Below are 17419 nucleotides of genomic sequence, written 5' to 3' on the forward strand. Positions count from 1 at the left end.
GCTGGATAAATAAACCAAGTGTACGGTATATTTCTCAATGAGAAGAATTAAGGAGAAAAGGTATGAAATAGAGATGATTATAATTAATTATTTCCATAATTATTTGATGGATGCTTATCTTCCCCATGAGACTCAAATGCTGTGTCAGTTATATTCAGAGCCGTATCTCCAGGACTTGGAAGGACATGACTTGTAGTATGTACTCAGTATTCACTGGATAAAGTGAAATGCATAGAGAAAAACATTTTGAAAACACTTGGAATCATTAACAGCATGATTGATATTTATTGTTTTGTTCAGCCAGTCAAGAAGAGTATATTCCAAGGATAATCCTTGGAAGAGGTTCAGAAAGGGAGCAAGGAAAGGAATCAACATTAGTCGAGTCCTAGTAGGTGAAAGAGCAGACCTAGGCTGGCCGACTACATTTTGTTCTGTGTCTCCATCTTGTTCTGTATCCTCCTTCTTGAGTGACTATGTCCCCAACATGGCCACAGAAAGAAATTCCCACTCAAACCTCAGACCACACCTCCTCCCCTTGAGTAACTTCCCACTCACCCGTTCAAACTTCCAGTTCAAACTTCCCGTTCAAACCACGCCTGGCGACCTGCGTAACGGGACTCTGACCCAATCGGCTAAGGCCACGACCATTACCCCACCAACCGCCCCTAGATCCCTATAAAACCTTTGTGCTTTTGAAACCCTCCTTCTCTCTCCGGCATCTCACTGTTGCGTCGGTGCAGGTAGGGGATTGAGATCGAGCTAGCTCGAATAAAGGCTCTTTGCTTTTGCATCAGACTCCACTCCCTGGTGGCCTTTGGGGATCACAAATTCTGGGCATAACAGTAAGTTCTGGAACTGCTCTGGGTGCTACATATTTACTATCACATTTAGTCCTTTAACAGCTGGAGCTGTTCTTTCATTTTAAAATGAAGGACTGAAATTATTTTTTCAGTGGTTTGTTAATGATTATCCTTTAACTACATGAGCAATTTTAATTGTCATTTCCATCTTTACTGTCATTTCTTGCCAGATAAGTTTTTAGCTCTGAACTTTTCAGTTAAAATTATGACGCTCGATTTCCTCATATTTAGACTTCCCTATTTCCAGCCTGACAAATGTTTATATAGCATTTGCTTTAATTAAAGTAGAAAATGTAGAGCTCAGTCAGAAGAGTGTGGAACTCTTGATCTCAGTGTCATGGGTTCAAGCCCCACATTGGGTGTAGAGATTACTGAAACAAATAAAATGTAATACATAAAAATTAAAAAGTAAAGTGGAGGGGCGCCTGGGTGGCTCAGTCGGTTAAGCGGCCGACTTCGGCTCAGGTCATGATCTCACGGTCTGTGAGTTCGAGCCCCGCGTCGGGCTCTGTGCTGACAGCTCAGAGCCTGGTGCCTATTTCAGATTCTGTGTCTCCCTCTCTCTGACCCTCCCCCGTTCATGCTCTGTCTCTCTCTGTCTCAAAAATAAATAAACGTTAAAAAAAAAAATTAAAAAAAAAAGTAAAGTGGAAAATGTAGTACTTGTAAATGTGAACACAAAGAAAATTCCCACTCTCTTCTAGAGAGAGATAAATAACGTTTATTATCTCTAGAGAGAGATAAATAAATAATGTTTATTTATTTTTGAGAGAGAGACAGAGTGTGAGTGGGGGAGAGGGGCAGAGAGAGAAGGAGACAAAGAATCTGAAGCAAGTTTCACGCTCTGAGCTGTCAGCACAGCTCCACCTGGGGCTCAAACTCACAAACCATTAGATCATGACCTGAGCTGAAGTCAGAGGCTTAACTGACTGAGCCACCCAGGTACCCCCCTCATAACCAAATTTTAAGGACTATAGCCTGAAACCAACTTTTCCATTGTTCTGATTAAACTATCCATCTTCATATCCAGATCAGGAAGCTAAATGATAGTTGAACATTATAATTATATCATAGTGTTGATGAAGGTAAAAAAAAAAAAAAAGTTGGCAAGATTAAGGAAATGCTCAGCCACAGATAGTATATGGGATTTCCCCTAATCTCACATCATTCTGGCTTTGTTAATGTATACAGAGTTCAAGGAGTTGATGTGTGAGGTCACTTCATGAAGCAATAGTTTATTATGAATATTCTTGGAAGAATAAAGAAGGTTGGAGATGATACAGGGGATACTGGAATTTTTTGAAAGAAAGATGTTGGCATCTGACTGTAATGTGTGAAGAGGTCAGAGTTAGTAATCTATATGGGCGGTTTATCATGATGCTGGAAGTGATAAAGCAATACAGGAAGTATGTGTATAAACATGTTTTATTGCCTTACATCTACTTGCATACCTGAGAACGTGCCATTTGTCTTTTTCTTCAGAGAGTAAGAACTCCCTAGTATGGTTTGGGGTTTTGACTTTTTGGCATACAAAATATTTTTGTTTGAGAAGGGAACTGTCTCCTCGGTGGTATCTTTAAAGGGCCAAGAGCCCTCCAGGGTAATATGCTCAAAACTGTGAGTTCTAAGAAAGCAAGGGGGGTCATGTTCAATCATTTCTTTGTATTTCTACCTCATAGAACAGTGTTGACATAGGGTAACAACCTAATATATATTTGTTAAGTTAATGATTAACGTTCTGTGATTCAGTTGTTCTCAAAGTGTGGTCTGGGGAACCCTGGACATACATGTGATTAAAATCATGTATAGATAAAAGATTCATTAAAACTGCAAGACAAGGGGCGCCTGGGTGGCTCAGTCATTTAGGCCTTTGACTTCCGCTCAGGTCAAGATCTCATGGTTTGTGAGTTCAGAGCCCTGTGTCAGGCTCTGTGCTGACAGCTTAGAGCCCAGAGCCTGCTTCAGATTCTGTCTTCCTTTCTCACTCCTTCTCCCTCACTCATGCTCTGGATCTCTGTTTCTCTTTCTTTATTTCTCAAAATAAATAAATTTTTTTTTTTAAAAGTGCAAGGCAAACTAATGGATTTTAATATAACACTAAGAAAAGTTCATTGATATGGAGCATTGCAGCTCACCTTTCAGAAGCTACCGTTTATCAAGTTTTAGTGTAACATCGAATAATATCTGCAATTATCTGAAAAGGGTATTAAAATAACTCTCCCCTTCCTAACTGCATATCTAACTGTGAGACACTGTGAGACACTGTGAGAAACTGTGAGACACAGTTTTCTTCATGTACCACAACCAAACAATATATCACAATAAATTGAATGAAGAAGGTGATTTAAGAATATGACTGTCATTTATTAAGCCAGACCTTAATGAGATTTGAAAAATAGAAAATAATGCCTCTCTTCTCACCAAACATTTTTGTGGAGAATATTTTTCATAAAAATGTGGTATTATTTTTTAAAGTTTATTTATTTATTTTTAGAGAGTGGGTGCAGAGAAAGAGGGAGATGGAGAGAGAACCTCAGGCAAGCTCCACACCGCCAGTGCAGAGCCTGATTCAGGGCTCGAACTCACAAATCACGAGATCATGACCTGAGCCAAAGTTGGACGCTTAACTGAGTGAGCCACCCAAGGTACCCCCAAATGTGGTATTTTTCATAAAGTATGTTATTTATGTCAATATGTCATGGACTTATTTCTATTTTAAATGAATTAGTAAGAAATATTTTAAGTATTTGTTTTTATTTTAATGTAGTAAAAAGTAAATTTTTTTCATATACACATATGTATATAAGTATCCCACATAAACAAAAGCATTTTTTTAATTACCCAATAATTTTTAAAAATAGAAAATTGTCCTGCGACCAAAAAGTTTGAGAATTGCTAATGGAGGGCCCAAATAAGCTAACTATTTGCTTAGGCCCCAACCTAGGAGTTATCTCTGATTCCTCACTTCTCATTCTTTATATATAATCAACCTGCAACATCTACAGGCTCTATCTTACATTCATTCTCTTTCACTGTTCACAGCATCCATTGCTAACATCTTGGTCCAAGTCAACAATATCTCTCTGTGAATGATTGTAATAGCCTCCAACTTTGCATAACCTGTCTGTACTCTTGACTCCAGAGAGTTTATGCCTTTTTTTTTTTTTTTACTTTTTTGTTTTTTAGAGGTATAGTTGACACATGATGTTATATTCATTTCAAGCATACAGCATAGTAATTTGAAGAATTTATTTTGTATACAACAGCCAAAGTGGCCTTTTGAAGACGTAAAGTAGGTTGTTTTACTTCTCTGTTTAAGATATTCCAGTGGAGGGGTGGGGGCTGGTTACCTCAGTCAGTTAAGCAACCGACTCTTGATTTCAGCTCAGATCATGATCTCAGTCATGAGAGTGAGTACCACATTGGGATCCAAGCTGGGTGTGAAGCCTGCTTAAGATTCTCTCTCTCCCCTCTCTCTTTCTCTCACTCTCTCTTTCTCTCACTCTCTCTCTTCCTCTCTCTCTCTTTCTCCCTCCCTCTGCCCCCCCCTACTCTGTCTCATTAAAAAAAAAGTGTTTAAATAAATTTTGAAAAAGACATTCCAATGGCTTCCCATCACCCTCACAATGATATCCAAACTTTCAATTACCTACGTATCCTTGCATCATATGCTGACTTCTCACCACATATCACTCTACTCCTTTGACACCATGATCCAGCCACAATGGATGTTTGTTGTCAACTCTTTCCCATCATTTGGATCTCTGTTCAAATGCTACCTCCTCAGTGAAGGCCTTCTTGATCTTGCTTACCCCAATTGTTCCCTATCCCTTGATTTATTTTTACTCTCTAATCTCTTAAACATTCATATTTTCTTCACAGCATTTATCACTATCTTGAATATTATATTTATTTTTATTATCTCAGTCTTTGCTCTGGACTGTAAACTCCATGAAGTAAGGACTTTATTAGTCTTGCTTACCACAATATTCCTAGTGTTTAAATTAATATGTGGTACACAGTAAGTTCTCAATGAATACTTATTAAATAATAATTGGAGAGCAGGACATACAAACAAAACCATAACTATTGAATACACTGGGTATGATTAAATTAAATTATAGTATATTCATCCATACCAGTCACAATCCAGTGAGAAGAGAAAAAGTACAACAGTACAGAAACCCATGGGGGAGGGGAAGGAAAAAAAAAAAAGAGGTTAGAGTGGGAGAGAGCCAAAGCATATGAGACTGTTAAAAACTGAGAACAAACTGAGGGTTGATGGGGGGTGGGAGGGAGGAGAGGGTGGGTGATGGGTATTGAGGAGGGCACCTTCTGGGATGAGCACTGGGTGTTGTATGGAAACCAATTTGACAATAAATTTCATATATTAAAAAAAAAATGAACAGAGAAAAATGGTTAACCAGTTAAAGGTGGTTAACTACTAGAAGAAGGAGAGAAAACTATAAGAAGTAGAGAAGTAGCAGATGCATGAAACATTTATTATTCTTTGGGCTGAAGAAGAGGGAAGAAGGAAAGAAGAATCTAAAAGAGCTCTCCTCCTTCTGCCCATGACTGAGATTCAGACCTCTAGAGAGGGTGAGGCTGCCACAGGAACATGCAGCATGCTGATGGCAAGAAACTTGCGGAGGGAACTACAACTGGTCCCTAGACCAAAACTTCAGGGTGGCAGAAAACCTTAACGGAGCATCCATGCTGATATGTGCAGCTCCCAGTGCTGATATGAGCACTACTAGGGGCCTTTTCCAGGTCCATTAACTGGCTGCCATGCCAAAAACAGCACTCAGGAAGCAGGAAGAAAAATTCCTTCTTCCAACTCTGGCTTTGAGGTGTCTCTCCAGCACCCTCTATTGACAGAGCCTAAAATTGAGCCAGGTGTTAAAGGAAAAGTGTTTATTTATTTATTAAAAAAAAAAATATATATATATATTAAAATATATATATATATATATATATATATTTTTTTTTTTTGAAGAGCACAAGCAGGAGAGAGGCAGAGACGGGGTTGAGGGGTACAGAGGACCTGAAGTGGGCTCTGCAGTGACAGGCTGATAGCAGCGAGCCTGATGTGGGGCTCAAACTCATGAACCACTAGACAATGACCTGAGCCAAAGTCAGATGCTCAACTGACTGAGTCACCCAGGTGCCCCAAAGAAGAAATGTTTATAGCATCCAGGATCATAAAACAGGGCAAAGAAGAGTGGTCTTGGACCTGAAAGGCAATGAACTGATAACTGGCACAGTATACTATGGAAGGAATATGCACCTATTAGAAAGAAAATGTTCTAGAATATATATAGCATGTCTCAATTTTGGGGAGCCAACTCACCAACATGATCCTATTTTTGTATGAACAAATAAGAAACATACCAACTGTTCACTGTGTGTATACCACAGGATAAAATCAGGAGCCAAAAGGGGTGAATAGTAATTTTACTGTAAACACACAGATGTATTGAATTGCAACAATGAGCACATATTACTTTGGAAATAACTGCAAAATGCACAGACATCATTTTTCACCAGCACCCCTGCCTTCATACTGACAGGGTCCCAAAAGTTAGAAAGCATACTGTCCTCCTTTTGAAAGCATCTTGCTTGGTCCGTGAGAATTGAAGTGGTCTCACTGACCAGTTCTGACCAACGATATGTAGCAGTAATTGGCTTGGGAAAGGAAGGATCCTAAGAAAACTCTCTGTTCTTAAAAAGAGATCCATGGAAAAAGATATTCCTTTTTCCACCTCTAGGCCACTGGTATGTGAAGATGTGTTGCTGGGAGCTTAATTAATCTCTTATGATGATGAACTAGCCCAGCCTCTGAGCATGACAAAACCAAAAGATGGCAGTACTCTGGATCCCTGAGTACTTATTTTAGCCACAGATTTAACCATCTCCTTATAGCCATGTGGCTTCTAGACGCCTTGCTATGTAAGATAAAAAGTGCTCTTAAGTTTAATTCACTTTTAGGTGGACTTTCTGTTACTTGAAAGTGAAAATATTTTCTCTTATGACAATCATGCATATGGGCCTTTTCTGTACATTGACTATACAGATAGAGCTTATTTCATGTTTCACTCTGTATGTGAAACAATAATACCAGTAGTGATAGCTAATATTTATTGTTTTGTATATCTATGTGATAAATGCTTTTTTATTGAGATATAATTGACATATAACACTATATTAGTTTCAAGTGTCCAATATAAAGATTCAATGTTTTTGTGCAAAATGATCACCACGGTGTCTTAACATCATAACCATACCATTACAAAAATACTGTTTCTTATGATGAGGACTTTTAAGATTTATTCTCTTAACAACTTTTATATATAAAATACAGTATTATTAACTACAGTCACCATGCTACATATTATGTCCCCATAACTTATTTATTTTATATCTGGAAGTTTGTACCTTTTGACACCTCTCATTCATTTCTCCCACCTCATCCTGCCTAAGGCATCCACCAGTCCATTCTTTGTATCTATGGACTTGGTTCTTGTTTTGTCTGCTTTTGTTTTTTATTTAGTGTTTTAGATTCCACATATAAGTGAGATCATATGGTATTTGTCTTTTTCTGTCTGATTTATTTCACTGAGCATAATCTCCTCAAAGTCCATCCATTTTGTTGTAAATGGCAAGATTTTATTCTTTCTTTATGGTTGGATAGTATTATAGGTGCTATAAATACATTATTTCATGAAGTTCTCACAAGAACACCGATATGAGTATACTTTGTAATTGGGTTACATAGTTGAAAACATAATCTATATCTTGAAAAGTCTCACAAATCAGTGAGCAGATAAACACACTATAATAATATAATATGACAAGGGTTATAGTAGACTATGTACCCTTCTATGCCCATCACCTTTTGGATGGACTAATTTCTCTTAGTTCATATTTTAGAGGACGCTGATTCTATCCCATAACCCACCACCAAGAGTGGGTATGTGACCTACGCCTGGTCAGTCAGGTTATCTTTGTCCTAACCAGTGTGAGTGTTCAGTAAAATAGGCAAGTGGCTATAGCTAGTTCAATGAGAAACTATCCTAGGACTTTTCATGGAAATCTTAAGAAAGCAGCTGATGACCTTCTTTGCCACCATGCAGTGATAGCCTACTTGAGAGTACGGCCAACACAGAAAAATAAAGATGGAGAAAAATACATGGACTCCTGAGGACATTTGTTAAGCTGCTATATTCAGATATGCTTTAAAATTTATTTCTTGGGCTTTCCACTGACTTTAACTTAATGCATTCTCTTTAGTTCCCCCTTCTCTATTTTTAACTCTGTTTTGGGTTTAGTTTTGGAACTTGTAAACAAGAGATATGATGTGACAAATGTAGGCAAAGATCTATGGATTCCCACAGGAAGTTTGCCTATTTTAATTCTGGGTAATATGGTTAAGGATGTTCTAATAAAATATATCTTGGTAGAAGTGATACTGAGGTGTTTTCAAAGAAGAAATGATTAAGCTAAGAAGAAAGGAGAAAGAAAGTAATGGGACCATGTGGAAAGAGAGAATATTGTATGTTCACAAAACTACAAGTTGTTGAGTATGACCAGATCTTAGGATGCCTGTGGCATTTAGAGAGAAGATAAGATTGGGAAGGTAGGCAGGGGCCAGATTTTGTACAGCCTTAGGTTTGGGTTTTATCTAGGAGTTGATGGGGAGTTATTGATTTGTGTATTAGAAAGTTTTTTATGGTGTGCCTGAGTGGCTCAGTCAGTTAAGCCTCCGACTTGAGGTCATGATCTCACAGTTCGTGGGTTCAAGCCCTGTGTTGGGCTCTGTGCTGACAGCTCAGAGCCTGGAGCCTGCTTCAGATTCTGTGTCTCCCTCTCTCTCTGTCCTTACCCTGTTCACACTCTGTCTATCAAAAATAAATAAACATTAAACAAATTTTTTATAAGTTATGATGGAGTTGGGGAGGGTATGTTGGAAGAGATAAAACTAAAGGCAGATCCAATGAGATGATGATAGGAATCTAAATAAGGGAAAAATCCCTAAAGTAATAGTTAGGAACCACTTAATGAATAAAATTGGCAAGGCTTAAAGATCAATGGATATGGGAAATGAGGTAGAGAGAAAAATTCTAGAAGGACTCCATGTTTTTTATTTTAGCAACTAGTAGTGCCATTTGCCAAAAGGGGAGAGCATAGAGGATAAGAGAGTTTGTGGAGTCTCATGATGAGTTAAAACTGGCATTCAGGGGACAAAGACCTGTTTAGAGTCAAAGGTTAGGATGCCAAAAGGTAGAGATATTAATTGAGGACTTGACCAAGGAAGAGATGATCAGGATAAGTGTATAGATCGAGAAGAGAGAGGAACTCAGGATGAAATTCTGTGGAGAATCAAGTTTAAATGGTGAGTTTCCAAAATACACAAAAAGGAATTGCAGATAAAAGGAGAACAGGAAGAGTGTGGTTTCACAAAAGGCAAAGTAAAAGCTCCAAGCAAAGAGTGGGGAAAAGTGGCAAAATATATGCTGCCAAGAAATTCAGGTAAGATGCCTGAAAATCATCCCTTGGGTTAGTAAATGGATTCATTTGTGACTATCACTGAAACTTTCATTGGAGTGATTGGGGCCAAGCCCTAAGTGCTCTGGCTTGAAAAGAATGTGAAAGTGGGTAATTTAAGACACTAAGATTGCTTTATTTTATGTTTTTAATTTTTTAATGTTTATTTTTGAGAGAAGAGAGAGACAGGGTGCAAGTGGGGGAGGAGCAGAGAGAGAGGGAGACACAGAATCTGAAGCAGGCCCCAGGCTCTGAGCTGTCAGCACAGAGCCTGACATGGGTCTTGAACTCAGGAACTTGGAGATTATGACCTAAGCTGAAGTCAGAGGCTTAACTGACAGAGTCACCCAGGCACCCTGAGACTATGATTGTTTTAAAGTAGGAAGCAAATGATTGGTCAGAAACTAGAAGAAGATGTAGGGATCGAGGTCTTCTATATCTCTCTGTGTCTGTCTCTGTCTCTCTATCTTTCAACATTCTATGGAAGAGACTTGACTTATTTAAACACTGAGGGGCAAAAGCTGGGTGAAAAGAGGGGCTGATATTAATGATGAACAGATCTAAATGGTGGAACAAGTTTCTGAGAGAGGGTTGAGAGATTAATCTCAGACTAGAGGAAGTTTCCTCGTATTGAATGAAAGAGATGCAGATACATGTTGGAGGTGGGGAAGGAAGTGGCGAGTGTTGCTGTCTTGGGTTTCAACTTGAAGTAACAGCACTCTTAAGATCTGCTATTCATTGTGATGGTAATTATAGGCAAAAATAATAAAAGGTTATTTTCATTCCAATGCAAGAATACATTATAAATATGCAAAATGCTTTATATTCAAAAGTTACTTGCAGAGATGAAATGACAGATGTACTGTTAAAAGAAGGTAGAAGAAAAATCTTCAGTGATAAGTAAGGCATTTATTTAGTAACTTCTAGGACTGATGAAATTATTGAAAAGTTTTAGAAATTTATTCCAATTGGCAGCTAACTAGAATAACTGAACCTGAGCAGTGAAATTTTGGTAAGTATGCAGATTTCTTCCCATAAAACATAATTAAGCTTATTATTTTGAAATAAACTTTGGAAACATTTTGAGGTCTCTATATCCTATAAAAGGAATGAACGGTTACTCATAAAACATCCTTTAAAAGTTACAGTGCTTTGAATGAGAGAAAAGTCTGTGATGGTTTTGGCTAATATCGGCATTACCCAGGCTCATTAGCAATTTTATTCATCAGCCATGATGACAAATGCCACTGTCTAGTTAAAAAAAAAAAAAATTCCCGAATTAGAAATCTATGCTCTCATTGGGGATATTTAGAAAAACACAATGTTGGTTTAGTTGGCGGTTCTTAAAAGTGTATATCAAAAATCTTTTTTTTTCAATTGTGATTGGAATAAGGAAAATATCTAGCCAAGGTTTTACTTTCATGAATATAATTTATTTAAATTGCCAGTTCTGCTATGCTTGTCAAAATCATTATTTGTTGATTGAGAGAGTAAAAAAAAAAAAAAATGAGTGGGGGAGGGGCAGCGGGAGAGGAAGAGAGAGACAATCCTAAGCAGGCTCCATCCCCAGCATGAAGCCCAGCATGGAGCTCAATCCCATGACTGTGAGAGATGGTGACCTGAACTGAAATCAAGAGTAAGACACTTAATGGACTGAGCCGCCCATGCACCACCCCCCCCCCCCAATTTGTTTTTATATAGTCATTTTCTCCTACTTATTTTATTTTTAAATGCTCATTGAAAATTTTAAACTATGTAGATATATAAACACATGATTTGTAAAACTTCAAATTGTGCATGTGTGTGTATAGAGAGAGGGGAAGAATGAGAGCTATTATTTGTATATCTAATGCATAGTTTTAACGTAGATGATCATGTTACATATTTTTTTCTGCAATTTGATTTTCCACTTAATATTATATAATGGATATAGTTTAATATTTTACCTCCTTATTTTTAAATGGCTACATAATTTGCTAGAAATTATTTTATCACTCTTTTGCATTATTAAAAAATTAATATATATTCACATTTAAAAGGGTGCCTGGCACATAGTAAGCATAAGCACTCTGTGTTGTGTTGTCAAAACTATTGTTATATTTTATTATTTTTATTAACATATTGCAGATGAGAAAGCACTGTTGGATTAGATGACAGGAATAATGTCACATGGTTAGTGGAGGAGGCAGAATTGGAACCCAGGACTTTAAACTTTTATAAGAGGCAATAGTAATACCTTGTGTCAAGTAAGAAGAAGAAAGAGAAAGAGGAGAAGGAGAAGAAGAAAGAGGAGGCCAGAGGAGGAAGAGGAGGGGGAGGAGGAGGAGAAGAAGAAGGAAGAAGGGAAGAAGAAAGAGGAGTGGAAGGAGAAATAGATGAAGAAATAAATGAAGAAAATGAAAGAAAAAGAAATCTAAACCATAGCATTGAGGGAAAAACAATTAACTGCCCAGTGGAGTCAGGAAAGGATTTCATGGGAGCTGGTGACTATTTCTCTGAGACTTAAAGGTTGACAAAGTACATGTACAGCCAGAGTGTTTTGAAGGAGGATAGAGGGCAATGGATGGGGGTTGTCAGGATGTGGTGAGAAGAGAGGGAGCTGATTTGATTGAGGGGCAAAAAGAAAGGTGGGGGAGAGTTTTGTGGGGAATTGACAGGGACTCCATAAGAGATGAGAGAAGATTCCAAACAGTGGGCAAGGTGGGGTTGGGCTTCACGGGTCCTGTGGAATTTGGGGCCAGCAGAATCCAACACAGGCCGAGAGACGGTCCAGAGCCAGGGCAGACAGGTGGTCTGCAGACACCAGTTTGGGAAAATACACTTTACCTAAAGCTGAATGTATTTTTAGAGAATTGTAGTTTCAGGATTTCAGACAAATTAATTTTCAGGACAGAGCCACTGTGAGTCTGTTAGAAGCAGACTCCGTGGCAAGTGTGATTCTGCAGCGTTTGGCCAATGAGACTCATGTTACAGACGAGACGCCTCTCCTGGAGCATGATGTGCTGTGGAGGAAACGTGGGCAGTCCATGGAAGGGGAAATGGTTAAGTGATCAAAAGCAGTTCACGACTTGTGCAATGCGAAGCCACTGTCACAGAAAACTCCAAATATGTTTTACTTTTTACACAGAGAATTGCACAAGGACGTCTCAGAAGGCTCCAACCGGACAACCGTAATCATCCTGACGTACCTGGATTCCTACCGCTTTTGCCTCCAACAGCACATTTGGAATATTTTATAAATCTGCCCCAGAGACAAAGAGGAAGCATTTTGTTGTGAAAATCTGGCTTTTTGTGATTGTACCAGGAACATGGCACACACATTTAATTCAAGAAACTAGTATCGTCTGGTAAAACATCTCTTATTTAGTAGAGATTCAGGGTTTTTAAAAAAAACATTTCTCTATGGGCTTAACTAATGATTCATTTGTTTATTTTTAGTGCATTTGTTTTTCCTCTAATTATTAATGATATACTCAGGTGTTGGCTCCTCACATCTCCTTTCTTTGTCAACAACAAAGGCAAGCCCAGCTTGCCTCAAGATGAGTTAAAATGTTCACTATTTGAGGGGCGCCTGGGTGGCTCAGTCGGTTAAGCGGCCGACTTCGGCTCAGGTCATGATCTCACTGTCCGTGAGTTCAAGCCCCGCGTCGGGCTCTGTGCTGCCAGCTCAGAGCCTGGAGCCTGTTTCGGATTCTGTGTCTCCCTCTCTCTGACCCTCCCCTGTTCATGCTCTGTGTCTCCCTGTCTCAAAAATAAATAAAATGTTAAAAAAAAATTTAAAAAAAATGTTCACTATTTGAGAGCCATTGGTTTTGATGATTTTTCATCATAAAAGTTATACATGCAATATAAATGACATGTAAATTCCTTATACTTCACTGTGGCTTTTATACAACATAAAACCAAAATATTAAATCTATAAAAAGTAAATTCAAGCAAAATTTGAATCATTAATCAGGCAAACAATGTTGTGTTGTGCACAGTGGAAAATCGGTGCTGAGTGCTATGGTCCGACTCCTTTTGCATCTGACAGGCTTAGACTTCGTTAGGCCATCTTTAGACTCAATTCTGCGAGAACTTTTCTCACATTGTCTTACAGGGAGGTGACAGAGAATAATGGGTAAGGGCAGAGGCTCTAAAGCTGTATTGCCTGGGTAGTTTATTTTATTTTTAAAAGTTTGTGTGTTTGTGTGTTTGTTTAGAGAGTGTGAGCGGGAGAGGGGCAGAGAGAAAGGGAGAGAAAGAATCCCAAGCAGGCCCAGTGCTGTCAGCACAGAGCCTGACTCAGGACTTGATCCAGTGAACTCTGAGATCATGACCTGGACTGAAATCAAGAGTCAGACGCTTAACACTTAACAGACTGAGCCAACCGCCACCCAGGTGCCCCTCCTGGGTAGTTTAAATCCTGCTTTTGCTACCACTTACTGGCTCTATGACTTTAGGCAAGTTACTTAACCATTTTGTGATTTAGTTTACAAATCTGGAAAATGGGAACAATCACAGTCCCTACAGCACTGGTTTGTGATAATTCAGTGAGTTAGCGCCCAAAGAACAGAACACAGAAAATATGCAATAAATACACTAGGCTGTGATGTCATTTGTCATACACATATAACTTATAACTTAATTTTCATAAGCCAGTGTGGTGACTTTGCAGTGTGTCAACTTGGCTAGCCTGAACTACATTTCCCAGAATGACCTTTCTTGAATATTTGTGGTTAGGTTAAGCCACAAAGGATAGTCTTGTGCAAGATTTGGAAGCCAGAAGTGAAGAAGCAATTATTTTGCAGCTCACATATGTTGTCATTTATAGGCTGGCTCACCCAACTTGTGTAAGCCAGGGGCTGGGCCTACAATTCTTCTACTTTTCCCCCTAGATCCTCCTACAGTTTCTCTGACTCCTGGGACAGGCATGTTTATTTAGCTTCATGGTGAAGCCCCCTGACCACTCCAGGATTCCCAGACCACTAAGGGCAGAGGAACAAACACTGACATCAATTTCAGTCCATCCTTGCAAATTCCAGCTTGTGCCTGTGGTTCTAGCTAATTCTTGGCCTCCCTGACTTTGCATCCATCTTTTCTTCCTGACTGCCTGCCTCATAGATTTTATTTTATTTTATTTTTAGATTTATTTATTTTTAATAGAGATAGAGCACAAGTGGGAAGGGGCAGAGAGAGAAGGAGACAGAATCCGAAGCAGGTTCTAGGGTCTGAGCTGTCAGCACAGAGCCTGACGTGGGGCTCGAACTCACAAACCTCGAGATCGTGACCTGAGCCGAAGTCGGACACTTAACCGACTGAGTCACCCAGGCGCCCCTGCCTGCCTCATAGATTCTAAGCTCCAGCATCAACGGAAAGAAAACAGACTTATAGAGACTGCTTTTTTTTTTTTAATTTTTAATGTTTATTTATTTTTGAGACAGAGAGAGAGAGAGAGAGAGAGAGAGAGAGAGAGAGAGCAGGGGAGGGACAGAGAGAGAGGGAGATACAGAATTTGAAGGAGGCTCCAGGCTCCGAACTGTCAGCACAGAGCCCGATGCAGTCTTGAACTCACGAGCTGTGAGATCATGACCTGAACTGAAGTTGGAAGCTTAACCAACTGAGCCACCCAGGTGCCCTTAGAGACTGCTTTTTAACCAGCTCCCACAATTGTGTAAGGTCAAATCTCTATAACAAATTCAAAGATAGGTAGATAGACAGACATATAGATAGATCCCTAATGGCCTTGATTCTCTGATTGAACCCCTGTCTGATAAAGCCAGGAATAATTAAAATAGTTCCACTTTACAACAACATGATCATAAACACAAATGAAAACATGAACAATAAAAATACATGAACATCTGCTTATAAGATAATTTATAAAATTTGAATAAAATTATCTTTTAGATAATTTTAGTAAATAAAACTTGACAATTTAAAAAATTCTCAAAAGGTGTCCTAAATTGTATTTATTACCTTTGTAGAAGACATGTAGCCTTGAACTTTTCTTAAAAAGAATCATAAGATTCTTTGACTCTTTCTCAGTCTCCAAACTTACCTCCTGATTCAAAGGAATCCTACCTATCTCTCACTAACTTACTCATTCTTTATTCATTCAGTCATTTTAAAACATTTTTGAGTCTGAAATCCTGAAACTATGTATGTATGTGCTAGACATGGGGTTGTTGCTATGTATACAAAAACAAATAACTGTCTTTTGCCTAAAGGATCTGAGTAGTCTCAAGGAGAGAAAAGCAAGCAAACTAGCAATGACAGTATGGTGTGTTGAGTGCCATGATGGAGCTGTGCAAAGGACTCTCATGGAAGAGGCTGTCAACCCACAAAAGGAAACTGGAAAGAGCTTTCTAGAGAGAGAATATTTGAGTGGAATGTAAAAATATAAACAAGGGTTAGGCTGTAAAGGGGAAAGGTATTTCAGATAGAAGTACATGACTATGAAGTTCTGGAGGTTCATGGAAACATGGACGATTTGGGAAAATGCCTAGGATGGAATCATGAATTTCAAGGTCAGGAGCAGGATCAGGGTTAGAATCACAGCTGTGAAATTATTCTAACTCTGGAGATGGTTATAGTTATGAATGAGAAAATACATACTGAGCACAGAAGGAAGAAATTGTGGCCAAGGATGGCACTCAAGAGAGCCACCCCACTTTGCAAAATGAAAAGAATAAGAACCCTTGAAGTAAACAGAAAGGGCCAGAGAAGAGGCAGAAGAGAGTTAAGTTCTAAAATCCAAGGGAGGAGGGAAATATTTCAATCTAAAGAGAATGTGATCAACAATGTTAAATGCTGAAGAAAGCACAGGTTAACTATGGATTGTAAAGGGAAATCATGGGTTACAGGTGACCTTTCAGAGTGTACTTTCAGAAGAATAGAAAGCCATGAACAAGTGAGCCTGAATGTCCACCAAGAAAACCCAGAACTACTGATGTAGACAGGAGCTGGGAAAATATTTTATCTTGTCATGGAAGCATTCGTTTCCCTTCAAAATTTTCTGTGGTAGTCAATCTTTAACACAAATCTAAATCTGCTACAACCCTTATAAAAACCATTCAGTATCTCCCCAAAGCTTACAATATAAATTGTCTGTGTTTTCAATACCAGTTGCATACTTCCCTTTCTTGTAAAAGGATGATATAACCCACCATTGCCATGTGACTTACGGTGACTTCCATTGGATGAGTTTGTATCCCAGGCCATTATACTGGGCTTGTTCATATGACTTGCTTTGGCCAATGACATATAAGCAGATGAGATGTTTACTTCATCCAAGCAGAAGTTTTAAGGACCATTGTGTGTATCCAACTTCCTCCGAGAATTCCTGTCCCACATAAGGAATGCTCCTTAATCCTGGGTGATCTGAGGGGAAGACATGTGGAACAGAATCACGGCAGATGACCCACAGCCACTGATATGTAACATGAGGAAAATTTAATGTTTGTCATTAAGCCATTAATACTTCTTAGTTGCTTATCATTTCTGCAAAGCTAATTAATACATAATTTGGTAATGAATTTGGACCTAAATAAGAGAGTGGCTGATGCAGATTTATATCTAAGACTGATCACATTAGCAAGTTTTGAATATAAGATAATGCTTTTATGATAGGATGAAACATCTTTATAGCCCTCTGTGTCACTAGTTTCGGATCTTAAGTGTTTAGCTTTCATTACCATGTGGAATAAAAAGACAAGTTTATTCCCGTTTTTCTAGTGGGGTTTTACCCTCATACTCTTCTCTTGAGTAGTGACATTTCAACATGACCATTATTCAGTTATCATGGACATACAGATTTTTAAACCTATTTTGTAACTACAAAATTTAGGTATTTATCTTTTAAAATTACCATGTAATGTATGGGTGACTAGCAGAAAATTAATAATATATGACTGTTCTTAGGCTTTGTCCTTTTCATATACACTGGAGAAGGTTCTCACCTACTCTACATTTGGAGAGGTTTATGTAGAATCTGTAATTCCCCTTACTATTTGGGAAACAACATAAATGAAAAT

At 38.5% G+C, this 17419-nt stretch overlaps 1 long non-coding RNA gene across 1 annotated transcript; it reads left to right on the forward strand.

The window, feature by feature from the left end:
* Nucleotides 1–682: 682 nt before the first annotated feature.
* LOC128778848 (uncharacterized) lies at nt 683–14812 on the forward strand. The gene is made up of 3 exons (XR_008424650.1): nt 683–740; nt 3355–3505; nt 12532–14812. It is a non-coding gene; the product is annotated as an uncharacterized LOC128778848 (long non-coding RNA).
* The last annotated feature ends 2607 nt before the right edge of the window (nt 14813–17419 follow it).

The sequence above is a fragment of the Panthera pardus genome, unplaced genomic scaffold, assembly GCF_024362965.1.
Source record: "Panthera pardus isolate Hobbes unplaced genomic scaffold, ASM2436296v1 HiC_scaffold_21, whole genome shotgun sequence".
Classification (NCBI taxonomy): domain Eukaryota; kingdom Metazoa; phylum Chordata; class Mammalia; order Carnivora; family Felidae; genus Panthera; species Panthera pardus.